Source organism: Lepisma saccharinum, chromosome 28, assembly GCF_977018435.1.
Source record: "Lepisma saccharinum chromosome 28, izLepSacc3.1, whole genome shotgun sequence".
NCBI lineage: Eukaryota > Metazoa > Arthropoda > Insecta > Zygentoma > Lepismatidae > Lepisma > Lepisma saccharinum.
In genome coordinates, this window is record NC_139256.1 from 21900981 (window position 1) to 21917526 (window position 16546).

The window sequence follows — 16546 nt, forward strand, 5'->3', positions numbered from 1 at the left end:
CACAACCTTCCGAAATTACACAGAAACTCAATTCCGTAAGTACTTTCCCCTGTAAATTTGAAGAAATCCATTTCCCGCATATGACATTTTTACCATAATTTCAACTATTAGTGCCTATATCGGTTATTAGTGCCAAAATAGTGTCAAGAGAGGGACAAAACAATGTTTCAGTTGCTAAAAGTGCAATTTGTGGCGCATTCTTGGTTAGGTTTTCCCACAGTTGACTTCAGGGACCACAGTAACGTGCCTCCCCTTCTTTTGACCACTAGACCTTAACAATTAATATTGAATAAGCGTGACGGAGTGGTTAGCACAGGGCAACACGGCGCCAGAGGCACGGCTCGAAATGGACCGGATCGGTGTACCGGTTCGTGAATATCTAGAACGTTCCGTTACGGGTCAATCCATATCAAGTGCTACAGAAAAGAAAAATATTCCTTGGCTATTTCTAAATATATGTAGGCTACATATTGTGTGGTGTGGGCCTCATGTTGCCAGTTCAGAACCACTTTTGTTTTATTTTTACTATCAAGATGGCGGACATTTCTTTATCCATGGCACGCGTCATTTTCTCAATTTGTAAGCATCAGCTGGTAACTTTTTTATCTTTGTAAAGTCCTAGGACAATGAGACAAAATCAGTGACGTTAATGGGTGACAATTACGCACCAGTTTTATTTCAATATCGACTATACAAGAGAGTATAAATTTCTCTCCATGTTGTAAACAAGAGAATCCAAAGCATAACAATATTATATGTCATCTCCACGGCGCTATAAAAAATCAGCTGAGGAGGTAAGAGAGGGTGGGCCGACGAAGCCAATATAACAATATCTCTTCACGTGCAAAAATATTTACTCATAAGAAATGTTGGTGTATGTGAGCCGGAGCTAGTGATGATATCATAGTGGGGGAGGGGGCGGGTGCCACTGTTCAGTCAAACGAAAGAGCCAGATGTGGCTCCAAGAGAGCTAAGTTGGCAACAGTGCTCGGCAGCTGCAGCAGAGACAAGGACCTAACGGAAATTACCCCTCTCTCCCTTAAGCACATTATAGGCTACAATGATATGTGTGTATAATATCCTAAAACTTTATTCCAGAGACTTGTTTTCCTTCGTGCTCCACAGATTCCCTGGACAGAGTGTAACATAGTTGCGTAAATACGATGTGTGCTGTTAAACGCATGATTTGGTCGTTTTCAACCTGCCAGCGTTTCTGTTCGAGTGATCCTGTTTGCATATCTTTTAATGTGTTTTCCGTTACATAGATGTCATTGAGAATCCTTAATCTGGGGTGTATGTCCCGCTTTAGACGGAAGCATTTTCCTTAACATTTGTACCACGACCGAAAAGCTACCGTGTAAAGTGAGAAATGTTATAGCTCTCAGATGCCATGGCATATTTCATGACATTTCTCAAGGATAGGCTCGCTCCGTACCATTTTTCGTAGCGTAACCAATCAGAAGCGACCTCTAGGTCACGAGTGCAGTTGTAATGGCGGTCGCGTGAGATGTAAACAACGTATCACTTCACTCTTTTAAACGACGATAACTATTCAACCGAGAGGAATATCGCTTCGTATTAAATGGTTTTAGGTAGAGAAGAATGGCACTGATTAAATACATACTTTACATCGTTTTTTGTACACGTATGGAACAATATTTTAGCTTTTTCAATTGTAAACACCGTGCACACAGCATTGACGGTGTAACTCGACGTGCCTTTCATGCTGTATGTATTGTACATTGTAATTGAAACAGCTAACCGATATGTTCCATAAAATGCTTTCGTGTACTGTCTGTTATAAGAATTTTTGGAAGGATTTATCTAGCATTTATGCTAGCAAAAATGTTAAAGGAAATGCTTTCGTCTAATGACTGCTTAAGTGGTGATCTTCTCTGAAAACACTAAAATGTATCTTCTAACGAGGCTAAGGCGCCTGGACTCACAGCCAGTACAGTCCTCTGTCTCCATATGTGTTTGTGGTTACCCCTTCACCCATCTCATCATTGCACTCTATCGTTGCGATTAGCCAAAAGTGGCAAAGATACCAATCACAGCAAGCCTGAATGTGTGCTGCGCGGTTGCATATATACTGGGTAAACTTTGTTGATCGAGCTTCCAACCCGGTGGAGGCCCATAGTGATTCTGATCCCACTTTAAACTATAGGTCCAGTCCCAATTAGCCTATATGTGCATAAACTGGACTTAAAACAACACTTGAAACAAACAATTCATAGCTTCCAACCGAACACTCAACGAGAAAAACGATACACTATGAATCGTTAGTCACGCGTATTGTAAAATTTAAAAATTAAGAAGCCAAAGAAAAGGAATTTGAATAAATGATCTCTATCTGATTTTATTCAGAAACAACAACTAAAATGAAATAAAACTACCAGCATTGTGTGGTGCAAAAGTTTATTTATCACAAATTTTTGGCAGCGTGTATACACCTTGATATCATCTCACATGTGGATATACAGAGACAATTCTTGGTAAACTGAAAAAGAACAGAAAATGATAAGTTTTATTTGCAACTCAACATAGAGACTATAAGTAACCAACTCTCCAACTTTCCTAAATCTGAAGTTATATTTCCACAAGCTTTCCATCAGTTTCCATCCTTGGTAGGTCCCTCACCACTAGGTTTCCCATGCAGATAACATGCCCTGCTCGTATGAGTCTTTTTGATGATTGAATTATTCCCACAACATTACGAGACGAGCAGATTATGGAGTTCAGTACTGTTTAACCTTCAACTTTCACTTGTTTCTTAATCGTATGTCCAAACATTTCCAACGGCATTTTATAACCAAAAATTCAATACATAAATATGCAATATGTGTACTTAGCGACACGCCGGCGATTTTGACCCCGTTATATTACATGTATATGTTTGTTTACCGCAAATAAAATGTTTGTAACTTGAGGACTACATGAAGAAGAAAGAACAACCTAGAGTCCCTGGATGTATGACTTGACGTCATATACGAGTACTCGCGACCGACATTTTGTAGCTGAAAATCCTTGGTTGGCGCTTCAAATAGCATTGGTTCTTATGGAACGCAGAGCATCACGAAACTTCATTTTCTTAAATTGTCTTGAATGTAATGCCCGTATTTCAGGTATTATTTCAAAGATGAAGGAACGAACTTAATAAATATGTAAATATTAAAAAAATATTCCTACTACATTTTTAGTTAAAAATTTGTAAAGTAAGACAAGAAGCTACTCGCTCTCCGATGCACATTACACGCAGTTACATGTACGAAAACCTGGAAATTCGATGTTTCACACATAGGATAATAAGGCATAGGCGTAATCAGTGGCGGCGATTATGGGGGGCAGTTGCCCCCCACATTTTGACACCTTTGCCCCAGCACTACGCAAAACTTTATCTCAGGGTTATTAAAGGTACAGGAAATTAAAATGAATTCAATTCCGGTCCAGGAGAGAAAATCAGCAAGCGTAAATGGGTTCTGGACCGTAAAGAACCTTTTTATATGTAATGAATTTAAATTCTGTCCAGAAACATATTTCCGTCTGAATTTAAATTAGGACCATTAACCTTCTTCCGTCTGAATTTAAATTAGGTCCAGGAACTCCTTCCCGTCTGAATTTAAATTTATGGTCCAGGGACCTTTTTCTGGATCAATTAAAATAGGTTCAGTAACCTTCTTTCAATTAAACAATAGGCAACTTGGACCGAATTGAAATTGTGCGAGAAAAAAGGTTTCTGTCCTGCAACAGAACCCAATAGAACACATTAGAATTTATCAGTTCATGTACCTTTAACAACCCTGTCTTATCTACGAAGAGAAAACTAAGTCTCCTTGCCTCCTAGTTTCGGAACCGAATCGCCGCCACTGGGACTAATGTTCTGTACCTGTCTGTCTGTCTGTGTGTGTGTGCGTGCGGTGTGTGTTATTATTATTATTATTATTATTTATTATTTCCATAGGGTTACAATTAAGCCATACAACATTTCATTTTGAACAAAATTAATACAAATAATGACTTGATGCCCTAAATAGTAAAAAAAATATGCAAAAGCTACATCTAAGGAAAATGTGATGAATTTACATTAGTATATATAGTGTTCTATAGTAGCAATGAAATAAAGAAAGTTTGAGAGTTATACACATTTAGAAGAAAAGAAAGTGTAAAGGTGTGTGGGTTTGGATATGAGTGTGTATGGAATTGCTGTTCGAAGCACAGGGATGAAAATTTTAAAATATATGTGTGTGGGTGGGGATGGTGAGGAGAGGGGGGGTAAGCACTGATAATAATAATAATATTACTGGAGTTAGAATTTATAGACATGTGAACGTAGAAGACGACATAACTGCGCTTTGCTGGTACTGAGTTTGATCTTCGTCGGGAGTGAATTCCAGGTTACCGCTGCTAAGTACGAGAAAGACTTCTGCCCAAATCTGCTTTTGTTGGGTTTGGGGATTACAAGGACGATCTGGTGTTTCGGGTGCTGAACTCTGAGCGGAGCTTAATCCTATGATGCAATGGAGATGATTTGTTATGTATGCTATGGAATACCTTATTCAAGTAGATGTAATGTATTCTCGAAGTGACTGTAGGTATATTATAAATATTGCGCAATTGTTGGGAATTATTTCTTGGGGGTGCATGTGTATGATTCTTAAGCAATTGTTTTGGATAGTTTCAAGTTTCTTCAGATGAGTTATGTTACCGCCAAAAATAAGACTAGCACCATACTCGAATACGGGACGAATAAATGAAAGGTAGAAATGTCTAGTCAGATTTCTATTAAGATATTTACGAATTTTTCGAAATATGTAAATATGGTGATAGATTCTACGAATATAGTTATTTATTTGATAATTAAAATTTAGCTGAGGGTCGATAATGATTCCGAGATATTTTAAATGATTGCTCAAAGGTACTCTGGCGTCATTAAGGGTAATATCTATCGTGTTAGCAGGGATTCCCTTACCGGTGTGAAGCACCATGGCCTTCGTCTTTGCAACGTTAAGTTTCAGGTTGTTCATATTGTACCACGTTAATACTTTGGGGAATGAGTTTTCCATTTTCTCCTTTACATCCTGGTACGTATCTCCAACATGGACGAGAAGGCAGTCATCTGCATACAGAGTAATCGATAAATCTGAATTTATTAGTGTGATATCGTCAATAAATAGGTTGAATAATTTTGGGCCAAGTGTGTGTGTGTGTGTGTGCATGTATGAACTTTAGGTTTAAGTCGACTTCATGCACAAATAGGCTAATCGGGACTGGACCTACAGTTTAAAGTGGGATCCGAATCACGATGTGCCTCCACCGAGTATCGAACCGGAGACCTCTTAATTACAAGTCCACGGCGGTAGCGCGTGTGTATGTCTCACCAGCTTCTGTTACCTCACTGGATTAGAGTCCTGTGTTATTCATTTACAATACAATAATTAACACAACGGATTATAAAAGCTTAATATTTAGTTTCCTAACATAATCAATTTTCTTGTTATTTCAGAATGTGCTTTCACCTCCAAGAACATTTCAAATTTTACATAACATTAGAAAATACATAAATAATATTGATAAAAATTAAATACAATCTTTACCGTTCTGCATAATCTACATTTATTGTTCGAGTTACATTTAAAACATACTCTAGATTCGTAATGAATCATCAGCGTTCATATATAAATGCTATTTAAATACAGCGCAATAGCAACTTACGAGTCCCTGTTCCGTATGCAAGATAATTGTATATATAAAAAAACGCACAGGAGGGTGAGGAAAGTTTTCGTAAGACTGGAAATTCGTATCAAATAAGCTTTTAAACTTTGGGAAACTATTTCCCGTGAGTAATTTTAATTAATTGTAATTTGCGAGAAATCTTGAAAATATTTGGCTTCAAAAGTTACTGTGGTCATATGTTACTTTCTTAAGAAAACCTTTTTCGTATTAAAAAAAAATCGTGCACACACACGTGCAGGCAAAGAGTGAAAGTGTATAAAGTGTACATAATTATAATAATTACATTCTCCCATTGTACTTGTTCCATTTAGAACAAGTTGAGATAATATCTCACTCTCCTGTTCTTCCATTGTTGAAAATAAAGCAAATATGTTACATGAAAATCACATTAACTGACTGTGCAAGGGTACAATGTATTTAAGCAGCAAATTTCCACATTATGAACTTGCTTAAAGATTCTTTTACATTTACAGACACGTTAAATTTGAAACAGGTACACATTTTTATGTAGTTAATCAATTCCATTGCAATAATCATAATATCTTGCTGTTTTGACAGCAATAGTTTGCAAAGAAAGAATATAACGTCGTCCATTGTTCACACTGAGTGCAATGGTATTAAATTATGCACAATATAATCGCGAAAGAGTCCATTAACATAGAAAGAAGTTGGACATTCCATTGATGGACAATATATTTATTTCACTTCATGTTTATCATGGTGAACGTAATGCTCTTTAACTGGAACATATTGAAAGAGTTACTGAATGTCCTGTACTGTGACTAGAAAGTAAATACTGTCCTTTACACTTCGAACAATTCAATTTTCGACAACGTATATACAATAATACGGACACACAAATCACAGTCAATATTCTTTCGTGCTAAATAAAGGAAAATTAGTAATTACAAGTTCGATATTCATGTAATCAACCTTAACAATCTATTAGGCTAACAAATTCTTAAATGTCGTACTTCGCGCTGGCTCATCACAAACATATTTTGCATCAAGATGTAATTGAATTTTGTATTACATAGAAACTCACAAATTTACGTATAATTGATGAGGAAATAATCCATTTAAATTTGCGGTGATAATTATTATTCTAACTCTTAAATAAATTAAACTACAGAATTGTTTTTCGCACCACTAGAATCAGCTGTTGGTAGACGACGCCATATTGTAGGTAAGTCTCAGCTCTCCATAAGCAGAATGGATCGCGAGTACTCGTATATGACGTCAAGTCATACATCCAGGGACTCTAGAACAACCACATTGAGAACTCCATCTGTTGAGAAATTTTATAAGTTTTCCTAGTTTCCATGTTCAAAGGTTTGGTCTGTAAACGTATCAAATTTTAAAATATATTTTAATCTCCCGTTTCCACACTTAGAGGTTGAATTTTGGAAAATCCCTTCGTAGACGATGCTTAAGGAATTTGGACTGTGCGTTGATGAGTTTGTGAGTGAGAGGAAAACTAATTTTAATATACCTTGCATACCTGTAATCATTACTTTTATTAATCACCAAAATATTTCAGTATTGAAAATCAGTTTTTATGCCATGTAATATCTTGGTGAAAGAAAATGATAGTTTTAAACTGTGACGTAAACAAGTTGTTTTTCGTCCTAAAAATGTACTTCTTTCTACTTACGAATTTTAGAACTGTCAATTTCAGAAATATAACACCTGGAATCAACAGGAAGTTTTGGATCTATTATACGAGCAGACTCAAAATCATGCTTCTTCATCCCAGCCTGAGCCAATTCTACTCCTTAGAGCACAGTGGCCTGGCTGCAATGTTGCCATAAGCATAGCAGTGATTTTCACTAAGTTCAACTCAGTATTCTGCCTAAATTGTATATACAGTTCTTAATTCCAGAGTACATATTTACAATTTCATGTGATCGTCATATCTGTGAAATTGGATTTTGAACCAGTTTGAACCTATTCTTGCTTCTCATGTGTCCAGAACAATTGCAGCAGTGTCTCAGGATTTGCTGATAGAACGTAAACATTACTGTGCGACAAGATCTTTTGACCAACCGAAATCTAGTTGCAGCAGTTCGCAGTCGGTAAAAGGAAATACTTTGTACACCAGTTAGTTAAAAGCTTCTTGAGCAATATTCACAGTTGCTGATCGTATTTCTTCCTAAATAACTTCAACCAGCGGTGGCTCCGCCGTGCCCTTGCACTACCCTCAGAAGATACGCATACGTCGCCAAGTAAAGTTAAATGAATACATTGATAGTTTACAGACAAGGAGATTCGACTCTTGCAATCGGTCAAGCTGACGTGACGACCGCCCCAACCTCCTCACTGCATCGCCAGCTGTTTCGTTCGTGCCCTCACGAGGCAACAGTCCGTGCCGCCCAATAGCTGGCCTAACCCATGGACCTAACCAAGTTGACGCACGTGTAGAGGGTTGAAGAAGTCTCCGCGAGGAACATTCCCACCATGAGCCGAGAACAAAGTGGCAGGGGGCGGCGTTAGCCCATAAGAAACCGTGCCCGTCTTCGCTTGGCCTGCCGAGGGAACTTTCGCAGTGTTGACACGACACAGTTGCCACTTCAGAAAATAGTTGCTAAATACGACTGGTTTGTAAGACCCGTTGGGGAAGTAATTTCTGCCTACTTTTGGAGAAACGAACCTAATATTTTTCCAAAGTTAAATGAACATTTTTGATAATAGATAGATGCAACAAGAGAGACTTTTTTAAAATATAAAAGTAAAACATCCTATGATGATGCGAGTTTCCTTTGCCATTTCGACAATTTCTTTTCATAACACAGATATTTTCGATATCCAGTTAGAATACGTGTGCATGGAGGAGGAGGAGGTGATAGGATTTGTTTTTCCTTTCCTCTTGTAATTGTTATATTTTTAGGGAAGTGTCCTGTAGTGTATAAAGATAGGTTAGTGAGTGAAGATGAATCGGATTAGTACGTTATTACTTAAACGCGTGTTGTTTTCCACGTTACCAAACGAGGATAAACATCTTGGCCAGTGGCGCAACCTCAAGGAGGGCGGGGGGACATTGCGGAGTTTTTTTTTTTATATTTACTTGATCACGTTGGCACTAACATTCATAGTTGCCGCCGGCCGCCACTGATTTCAACTACACAGTCACATAAAAAATCAACGAGACAATTGGTAGAAAAAGAATATATAGGCAACACTGAAAGTCAGTGCATGAAGGGAACAAAAGAGAAGGACACAAGAATTGCAATTTGCTGATTTTTAGAGGGTAGGAAATATAAGAGTATGTGATGTTTTCGTGCATAGGGGTGTAAACCTTCTGTATTACAGTGCGTCTGAAATCAAATGTCGCAGGTTGTAACCATTGGTAAGGTGTTTCATGGTATTTATGCTTGCATATAATTTATCAAATCATTCTCAATGTCGCGGTTAACCTAGATAAATAGTCAAGTAGCCAGAAGTTACATACAGCACACATTGAACACGATTTAAATAAGGTCTTCATTCAATCAGACGCATCAGAAACACTAAACTACAGATATATGTGGCGCCTTGTGCGTTCTGCAACCAGATATACACACAAACGATGCAGGAAACATAGACACCAGGATAAAGACCATAACATTGCTAGAAAGTTACTTACGCAGTCTTATGAAGCAAAATATCACCTTTCGGCACCTCTCAATAATGGTTGTAATTCCTCCGGTACCCCCTTTGTGGCCGATACTTCCGATAAACTACCCGGTATAAGGGTTTCTCATACCTGGGCTGTGGAGGCACGACCCTGTAAATTCGCTTGATCACTCTGGGCCTGTATGATTGGTCCGCATAAGCATTTGGCGGGTATCTGTATCTATATATTGCTCTTTTGTCCTTTGGATATTCGCCCACTTCCTCCTTTGTGTGTCTGTCCGCAGCGACGCAAATCAGTAGAAGAAATAATAGTGCAACCTGCGAAAATATAATTGTTTACACATTGATGTAAATAAAATCAAGCAAATTTTATAGCATAGTTGTACGTATTATTAGTAATATGTAATCTTATCCATGACATTTTCACGGTAATTCTAAAATTACCAACTTGAAACACCTCGCATGTCCCAGGAGTTTGTGGCACACCATTATAGACAATGCTATGTGATATAACTTCATACCCGGTGGAGCCACATGGCACAGTGGTTCAGATCCCACTTTAAACTGTAGGTTCAGTCCTGATTAGCCTTGGGAGTTCGTAGAATCGAAGCGAGGCGTCAAACAGAAAATAAGGGAAAGTTGATTCTACACATTGCAAACTACGATTTCGAACCTCGAAACAGACCCTCCCCGGTGGCGTATTGGTAACGGCATCGCATTGTAATCAAGGGATCCCGGGTTCGATACCTGTGGCAGCACCATAGTGGTTGGGATCCCACTTAAAATGTAGGTCTATGCACTGGCGTACGCAAAGAACGGGCTGAGGGGCTACAGCCCTCTCCGAAATTTTGAAAAAATCAACATTTTCAAATAAAAGCAGCGAAGAAGTAGGCTAAAACCAGAGTGGTAGAGGGAGATTATTTCCATAACATCTTTGGTTGTTATGCATTTGAAGCTTCGGAACGAGTCACAACTCTCGAAGCAGCCAATCAACGGAGCGAGCCGCTGACGTCATCTTAACCCAGAACCTATCGCTAAGCCCCTGCTCAGGCTCTACACGCCCACTAGGCTCGCTAGACAGACTCGCGTAGTCCGCTGGAGATGTTCGGAAAGTAATTCGACTCTAAATGCATACCTCTCTTAAAATGACCCACGATTGTATGTATGCCACTTCCCTAAAGAACATCTGTGCAATTCCAGCCCCACCCGAAAAAAATCCTGGGTGCAGTCTCAATTAGCCTATCTGTACACAAAAGTGGACTTAAAAACTGGAAAGAGATTCGAAATAGGTTCGAGACGAGACTGGAATTGTCTGCGTAAAATGGTCTACTTTCAAACTTCCCACCGAAGTTCCCAGATTCGAATCCCGACAAGGGTATTGGCGTTCTTTGGGAGTGATTATCACTTTCCTCTGATTATTACTCATCCTCGCCGTCGCGATTACCGAAAAGTGGCATAAAAAGCGACGTAAAATAACCAAAGAACAAACTAGAGTAGACTAGTAACCAGACTGGCGTCCGTTGAGGAATAGATTGCCTATCACACTACCAAGCCAGAAGTCCCAGGTTCGAACCTTGATTAAGGTATTGATGCATCAATTAATCATTCATCGTCGCGATTAACCCAAGAGTTAGAAAAGCGACGTTAAACTAAAAAAGAGAGCGATACAGGTCTTCTTACGTCAAATCTCTACTCGATACTGTCCTTTAAAACAAAAATAAATTGTAGAAAGGTGTTATTGAAAAGACGACAAGCATATGTTCAACGAATTCATTTTTTGATATTGGTTTATTTAGTATTGAAACACAGGGCACAGGTGTTCTTTGTGAGTGTCTCTTCATCAATTTCACCATATCATCACTCATCCTCACCTTCACGATTAACGAAAGTGGCAGAAAAGCGAAGTAAAATGAACAAAGAAACAAATGCATGAAATTTATCTGAAGCGCCAGAAATGCATCGATTGATAAACAAAAGTGTATTTTCTTCGGCGCCAAGAATGCTATATCATTTGTAAAGATATCGCCAAAGTTCATCATATGCATTTTAATGCATCAACTGGTGTGAATTTGATGCACCTTCTACATCTTTCTCGATGATGCATTTAAACATTTGGTCTGAGCTACACGCTTAATGCATTTGTTGTTTCAACTTATGCATTTATTTTCCTGTGTGCGACATTCTGTTCATTAAAATAATTATACTAATTACGGTTCAGATATATGAATAAAAATAACTCCCTTGAAACTAATGATCTGTAACACTAGATCCTTAACCTAGATCCTAATCACTTACCGAGATCTTCATTGTGTTTCAGGAAATGCAACTGTATAGCTTATCATAGAGTACTACTATGAGCCAGTGCAGACCTTCAACATCTTATTTATATGCAGCTTACGTGTTCGAAAACGTAGGTAATGCAAATTTCAGGAATAATTACACGAGGTACATTCTTTTTGTCAAGGATGGACACGAAGTTTTGCAAGTTTTACGTCACATTTGCGTCAAAGGAAATTTTTGGCGAGGTTGCCCCGGTTGTTATTTTCGAAATATGTGGTTTCGTGTTTCTAGAGGTTTTCTTGCCTGCGAGATTTTTATCTCTTCTCTTGTCTCGAGTTCTCTGGCAAGATACTCGCGGTTCTTTCTCGACTGAGAGCCAGTTTAGACATGCAAGCACACGTGTCGTTCAATTGTAACGCCCTGAGGAATATGTGATGTCTTGATGTGATGTTTTCATCATAATAAACTGAAAAAAAGTAAAGTAAAGTGTTCCCCTGTGCTTAGCACCATGCCATGAAGTTGTATAGGGGGTAACGACCCACACTTTCTTGATCCGGTCGTGAGTTGGGGTGATGTGATCAGCACCACGCCCCTGACCGCCTTTACCCCCCAGGGTTTCTCCCAGGTACCCATGTTATTCGACGCTGGGTGGGCGCCGGGGCCGCTTCCAACGTTAGAAAAGTTCCCGGATTTGAACCGGCCGGGGATCGAACGCGGGACCTTTAGCATGGTAGTCAGACGCGTTACCGACTGAGCCACCGCGGCCACCTCATAATAAACTGAGCCAACTACAAACCACGAACATGGGCTTGAGGAGGTGGGGGCTGTCCATCAACCCCCCCCCCCAGAAAATTGATATTGTTCATTTCGTTACAAAATATATAAAGCTTACAACTTTTATTATTAAAACATATATACATTTCAGTTATACCGTGTCTCGGGAATCTTTGAAGCCAGCGAACGAAAGCAACTCTCTGCGCATGAGTGGCTCGACCAATGAACACGTGCGAGGGAACATGATTGCGGAGAGGGAGGAAGCGACTGCAGGCACCAGCGTTTGGCAGGAGCGTGTACTGCTTCGCTCCGTCCACTCGCTTTTTCCCCTTCTTTACCGTTTTGCGCGGCCTTGCTCCACAGATCCCCGGGACAGAGTGTAGTTAGTATTCGAACTAAAGAATGAAAGTAAACTATGTTAGACCGAAAAAGTTAGGTGCAAAACACAAAAACCAGGTTATGTTTTATCATATTTTTTAAAAAAATAAGAATAAATGTTCCCACACTTTTCAAAATTCCAAAAATTACTTTTATATCAAGTGTCAAAATATATAAAATTAATTAACTATGCATTTCAGTACACTGAAAGTTTGAAATGTAAAAGGAATGTAGTTGTGCTGGATTTTCATGTATGTGGTGAATCGCGTACAAAAGTCTCCTCAAGTATATAAAAACAACAATAATAAAAACTAATAATATTGTTATCAATGGCTTGTCTCCCCCCACCCCCAACAAAAATTTTGGCCATGGCCATGAACAAGGATTTCTTCTTCTTAGCAAACAAATGTCAGCTAGGTGTTACAGATTTAGGGTTTATGGGTACTCGTGTATATTAACGAAATACTCTTCAGGGACCACTGTTCGACCCCTGATAGGGGCCTAGCATTTAGGTAATGAATAATCCTCATTAGAACTGAAGAGCCACATGGTAATGAAAGATAGCAAACTCACAGAATAGTAAACACATTAATTAACACAAAGAAGGGGTTCAAGAACTGTAGCTTCCATTACATCGTCTAAGTCCATCAATATTCAATATGCACTGAAATACATCTGATTTTTTAAATATATATTTAAAAGTATATTTATATATTTACTAATCGACTTGTTAAAATGTTGCAAATATTTTATAAACAAGTTATTTTCAAAACCTAACAGTGTTTGGAAGTAAGTAGTTACTTCTAACGCAAGTTGCAAATAACGGTTACTTCTAAGAGGAATTCTGACTGAAACTATACTCTGTCCCAGCTAACTGTAGAGCAGGCAAACGAAATCAAGTCTCTGCGCAAGTTGTAACGGAGACGGTTCCACCAATGAACACGCGAGAGGAACGGAATTGCGTGGAGTGGGGGAAAGCGACTGAGTTACCAGCAGCGTGTACCGCTTCGCACTGGCTACTCAATTTCCCTCGCTTCGCTGACGCTATGCGCCGCTTTGCTCCACAGTTAAATGGGACAGGGTATAGCAACTTTAAAAGTAGCTGCAACTGTAATGGAGTTACTTTTTGCAATAGTTACTTCTACAGTTACTTTACGACACTTGAAAATTACTTGAAATTTTGTAACGTCCGAGAAGAGCTGAACGTGCTAGAGGCAAACACAGATTATAAACTTCGTTACTATTTCTTCTTCTTCTGTAACTATCATCAGGGTTGTTAATGGTCCAGGAATTTAAATAAATTCAATTCCGGTCCAGGAGAGAATATCAGAAGCGTAAATGGGTTCTGGACCGTAAAGAAACTTTTTATCTCTAAAGTATTTCAATTCGTTCCAGGAACCTCTTTTACGGTCCTGGAACGTTTTTTTCCGGGTGAATTAAATTCGGTCCAGGAACTTTTTCCGGCTGAATTTAAATTCGGTCCAAGAACTTTTTTCTGGCTGAATTTAAATTCGGTCCAGGAACCTTTTTCACCGAATCAATTTAAATGTTGTCCAGGAATTGTTTTTCCGGATCAGTTTAAATAGAGTCAAAGTTCCGTGTTGAAATTAAACAATACCCAACTTGTACAGAATTTAAATTGTGCGAGAAAAAAGTTTTCGGTCCTGCAGCTTAACCCAATAGAACACATTAGAATTTATGGGTGATGGGATCCTCATTTTATGTATCTTTCTTACGTCATCAAGATATAAACACGATTTATTTTCAATGGGCTCACGTTCTGTTACTACGAATATTGCCTGCATTCACTAGTAATATATTATATAGACCCTTAACGTAATCCATGGTATTCAAGAATAAGATTAGGCGATGCAAAAATGAGGAAGTTGTACGTTTCAAAGGATTGGTCTGCTATAATAATATATGGTCTTGGCCTCAAAATGTTCCCCCATGTTTTGAGAGCATAAAGTCGGAGCTTTATTGCATAGGCGTCCCGTTATATAGGGAGAGGGAGTGTATTCTGTGTCTTGTTAACTCTCATAATTTGCCATTACACGTGTTAACATCTTTCTGGGCTAGGCGCACATGTTATTTATTAATATCTTTTTCTTCTTGGACTTTCACTTTGAAGGAGTGCCACTAGATGGGTCTGTCTCTGTGTGACTCTTGAAAGACGCATATCTGTGTCGCATTGGGCATACATCAGTGATGTGCCGTAGACTATAAGTTTACGTCTACATGCGTTGTCTACACGTAATCTACGCGTAGATTACATTGGGTTGTAGTTTACATAGACTACGTAGACAATCTAAAGTGCATTAAAATTAATTTTCAAGGGTTTCATGAAAGGAAAGTGACATTTTCAACTACATTGGTTCCTAACGAAATGAAAAGAATCCCATTTACAACAAAATTTCTCTTCTCTTCTATTATCAACTATGGAAGAGGTTAAATAGTATGTAAAAAAATAACAACAGATGGCAGTCGTGAAGCAAAAAGTGGCGCCCTTTGCTAAGTTATCACCTTTCGCCATGTTGTTTACATAGATTACGTAATCTAAGTGTATAACATAGTCTACGTGTAGACGCACATCACTCCCTGTGGCATAATTGACATTTCTCGAACGGTTGAAATAGTTTGAAGTTCACCGGGATACACCAAACTATGTGTCTTCTAAGGGATGATACAATGAAATTGATGAAGGACCACTCATAACCCTGGAAAATTAGCACGAAGCAAGCGTTTTAACTATTACACCATCCAGGAAGAGTATAATCAATCTGATGATCAAATATGTTGTAGTTAATTTAGTTTAATCATTTGAAAGGTGTGAGATCTTCATTATCAATTCTTAACTATATTAACAGAATAGTGTAACGCTATTGCGTGGGGTTCCTAATAACTAAGAACTTAACACTAACTCTTCAACTAAAAGGCATTGTTTCGTGTCATGACATATGTTTATTATCTTAGACCTACACTATAGTACCTAAGTACTGATTGCTAGCTTCATGGCCATATCCTGATTATAGCTAATAGGCAAGTTCTAAGTGGAAAGACCACTTAGTAAAAATGGGTCTTACCCTCCAAGATAGCAGCGGCGTCAGGCAGGGCGGCCTCTCGTCGTCACACAAGTCGGCAGGACACAGACCCAGAACCTCGTTTTGCAAGAAGTATATATTCACAATACGACCTTGTCTTCGTCCTCAACCCAGCTCTTAGTGCTCCCAACCTTGTGGCTATTTTCGTAATCTGTCCATTTGGCCTTTCTGACCCTGACGGAGGTTTTCTTGTGGTTAGGAGGCCTTGAGGCCTGTTGTCAGGGCCAAGGTCTTGGCCTTGTTTATTTTTACTAAACCACCTCAACTTCCTGTTGGTCGCCTTTACGGTAACCTTGCCCTTGACTAAGAAGAAGGGGGGGAGGAAGGGCCTTGTCTTTATCACACGCGTCAAGGATGAGACAAGTGTATGTGACGTAAGTCCTTTCTTCCTGCTTGAGTTCTGTTTTTATTTTTCACTTCCTTAGAGGCAACGCCCTTTTATGCAGCACAATGAGCTGTACGTTACATAACGCCCCTCCTTATCTTAGATGGCCCCCATCTAAGCTAAGTATTGACATGCCCTGTATATAATGTATGTGGCGGTCAAAGCTAAAATTAAAATTGAAAATATATATATATATATGGATATCATGGACATGGCCTTTGAAGTACTAGCTATATTTGATATAATTACAATAATATATTGGCCTTTTGTCTGGCTAGTAATG

At 38.8% G+C, this 16546-nt stretch overlaps 1 long non-coding RNA gene across 1 annotated transcript; it reads right to left on the reverse strand.

Moving 5' to 3' along the window:
- Positions 1-2375: 2375 nt before the first annotated feature.
- On the reverse strand, positions 2376-11692 carry LOC145980732 (uncharacterized). The gene is made up of 3 exons (XR_014440876.1): positions 11641-11692; positions 9356-9663; positions 2376-2500 (listed from the first exon to the last, which is right to left on the reverse strand). It is a non-coding gene; the product is annotated as an uncharacterized LOC145980732 (long non-coding RNA).
- Positions 11693-16546: the final 4854 nt, after the last annotated feature.